The sequence below is a fragment of the Myotis myotis genome, unplaced genomic scaffold, assembly GCF_014108235.1.
Source record: "Myotis myotis isolate mMyoMyo1 unplaced genomic scaffold, mMyoMyo1.p scaffold_m19_p_4, whole genome shotgun sequence".
Classification (NCBI taxonomy): domain Eukaryota; kingdom Metazoa; phylum Chordata; class Mammalia; order Chiroptera; family Vespertilionidae; genus Myotis; species Myotis myotis.
The window spans coordinates 125137207-125140875 of record NW_023416346.1 but is presented as its reverse complement, the minus strand read 5'-3'; positions in this window follow the sequence as shown (position 1 = coordinate 125140875).

Below are 3669 nucleotides of genomic sequence, written 5' to 3'. Positions count from 1 at the left end.
GCAGCCGACCGCACAGAGCCGGGAAGCCGATTGGCCAGGTCTCTACCGAAAGGGGTGGTCTGCACCGGAAGCCAGGCCACGTGACCCGGAAGCGGCCGCCGCCGGACCGGCGCGACTGCGCACTCCGGCGTGTTCCTTCGGGAGGCGCGCGGCGGCAGCCCAGGCTATTCGGTGGTGGGAGCACGGGGTTCCATGGGACCCTTTGTCGACCCCACTGTGTCGGGTAGGGAAGGTCGGGGCCGCGGAGAGCCTAGTTCGAGCTCCGATAACTCCCAGTGGCCCAAGAGGGTGGGACGGAGGCGTGACAGCTGGTGATGATGGAGAGGCGAGAGAGGGAGTGCTGCAACTCTGGGGAACACACGTCAGCTCTGTCGTGGAGCTCGTGCACGCGTTCAGGGGCCTTTTGCAATTACTCTGGCTCTAAACTGTGCGGAACCCGGCCCCTCCTTCCCATCGCACTGCTGCATCCCTAGACACCTTTCACCCCAAGCCGTTTTTAGTGTCTGCCCTAGGCTTCCTTCGCTCGGGGACGCCCACCTCCCCCAACCACCTGGGTTCCAGTTTAGCCTTGCCAATGACTTGCTCTGCCAGGCATGCCCTTCCTCTCAAATGTCACATCTCCCACGAAGCATCACCCTCAAACCCTGTGAGAACGAATCTCTCTTTCACCCACATGCTCACTAAGCCTCTGTTTAGCATATCTTGAATTTTATTAATTTTTCATCCCAGCCTAGTACAACTGTCTGATATATAACACAGTTAATAAATGTGAGTGGACTGATAAGGATTATAAAATGATAGATTTATTAAGAGCTGTAGTACTGAGCATCGTGTCTGGCACATAATGGATGTCCGTAATTTTTTGAATGAAAGAATGCATGATTCATCTAGTCCGACTCATCCTCTACAGATGAGGAAAGAGGAGCCCCACGGGACTAAGTGACCTTGTTTGAACAGGCAGGGATTTCTCATGTCTAATGCTATTCATTACCCGTCACCTAGGTTCTTACAAAGGAAGCTAGAAAATTGCTTTTGTTGAGCTATGCCCTTTTTTGCGGAGGTTCCCAAACATAGTCACCAGAATTTTTTAATGGCCCGAAGTGAAAAAGAAATGCTAAGTTTTTCATGAAGCTAAATGTAATCAATTTAAAGGAATCTTTGATTAGGGATTATGTCCTTTTTGTGTGTTTAGGATAGTACATAATAGAGATTGGGGGGCCTTTTTAAATAAAATGTATAACTCCTCTTTTAAGCACTATTATGTTGCTTGGAAAATTTCCTACTAACATGAATGATTAATGTATACTGGAATATTAAAGAGGTGGTCCACCCAAAGCACAGAGATGGCTTTCTGTAGGTCTTTAGGTCTCCTGCCCCAATTTCTCTCAGTTTCCTGACTAATCATGCCCCAAAGGTACATGGTAATGACCCATTTCTCTCTTACTACACTAAGCAGATGCCATGCCATGAAAACGTGCCCTCTGAATCCAAACTGCTTTTTTTTCTTTTTCAATACAAAACATATTTCCTCAAGGATAACCACCCCCAAGTTTAAACTCATTGGTTATGCCCCTAATGTTGGTCTGTTGTTCTGAAAATGAGGACGGGAGACTTGCTGATGACATATTGGCAGTCTCTGGTGTTCCTAGCCAAGAAAGGTGGGGGTTGGAGGTAGGGAGGGAAAGGAATTATGGGAAAAATAATTAGCAGCTGAAAGCAGCTATTACATAATCTTGGCTGCTTATTAATTTAGCAGAAGGAATGGCTTATTAAATTCTAATAGCAACAGCACAAATGCAAACAACCTAGCAATTAACAGTGCAGGGCCCATTATTTTGTTAATATGTTCTCTTCTTTTGGCAAGTCTATAAGAGCAAAATTTATAGAAGCAGATGGTCTTTTTCAGTAGATTATAGATGGTTTATTCCTCAATCTTAGTATTAAGTGCTAATTGTGCATTCACCCTGAAAGACAAAAGAAGCTCTGTTACTGTCTTTGTTAGTAATTAATCGCTTGACTTTGATTACCAAAATTTTTAAATTGTGGGCTTTGTTATATGCATGTTTCTTCTCACCTAGTATCTTCTTCATCTATTATGTTAATAAAGTATCTTTTTAAATCCTCTGCTTTTGTTATCTGCGTAGTCCTGATTTCTTGGTTGTTAATGATGGCACAAAATTATTTTTATGAAAATTAAAAATCAAGTTTTTAACTTGTTCCTTTTTTGTACAAGAGATATTTATTAAAAAACCATTTTCACGGCACCAGAACATGTAGTTTCTTGATGCAAGGTTGCCTGATGTTACTGGTTTCAATGGCCCAGGTAGGTAAAGGAAAATTCAACAAGGTCAGAAGAAAGAACAGATTTATCTTTAAGTAGTAAAGATAATTTTGTCTCACATATACAGAAGGTGAAGAATTGTAGTATATCAGATAACTTGCCTGTTATTTACTTTTTTTAGATATAATTGACATGTAACATATTACTTTCAAATGTACAACATAATGATTTGATATTTATATATCTTGCAAAATGATCACAATAAGTTTAGCTATTATCACTTGTTTCTTAAATTTAAAAAAGGGCCTATCTTTCATGTATGCTAAATTCAAGAGCTAAGGGTAAAATAGAGAGTCTACTTTCTAACAGTAAAATGTTGAGACTTGTTATGTAATCTTTTTAAAGTTTTCAAAAATAGTTTTAGTTTTCTGTTAAATGTATGTTGACCATATGATTTTATCTCCTCTCCCTCTCAAAATGCCATTAAATGAAAGAGAGAGAGAGAGAGAGAGAGAGAGAGAGAGAGAGAGAAATGTTTAAAGTCTGTATCTACAAGGACAATAAGAGAGGATGTCAACGGGAAGTCAGGGTACGCTGTCGCTCATCAGTAAACACTGCAATTTAAGTAAAAATTGTAATATGTGTATGTTGAGAATATGGAGAAGCAGAAGTGAGGGGATGTTGAAATATTGCTAAATCCTCATGCACTAACAGTAAGAAAACAGATAACATCTAACATAAACCAAGAAATAGAATTTTTAGTAAATTCCAGAAGCAATAATGTCTCTTTTTCCAGGGACTGAATCTTGAGGTAGGATGTAATAAAGATTATTACTGCATTTAATTTTACTGCAGGTTTTACTTAATCTTCTTAAAAATTATAATAAAGTAGATTTTTTTAAAACCCTTCTGTTAGTATTACAAACTCGTACAGAGTTCCTTCAGCTAGTCTATGCTATGTCATTTATAAATTATTAAAATGGAATTCAGTGCTGAATCAGTGTAGAAGATCACAATAAGTATAAAAAAGATTTCCAAAGATGAAGTTGTTCCTAAGAGAAAAGTGGCCTAAAATGAGAGTCGTTAACCAAAGCATTTCAAAGAGATAGAGCTGTCACTGCCAAAGTCCTCAACAATGAGCTAAAGAGAAATGTGGAACATATGCTCTCTCTTGAAACCTGTTTCTATAGCTTTGAATAAATTGTAGGAAAATGACTCTTCCTTTTTAATATTGGGTAAGAGCAGTGATTCTCAACCTGGGCAATTTTGCCTTACTCTGACCCGCCAGGGGACACTTGGAAATGTCTGGAGACATTTTGGTTGTCACAGTGGGGAGGAGGAGGGAGTTGGTGATGCTGCTGCAATGTACCAGACAGCTCCCACCACAG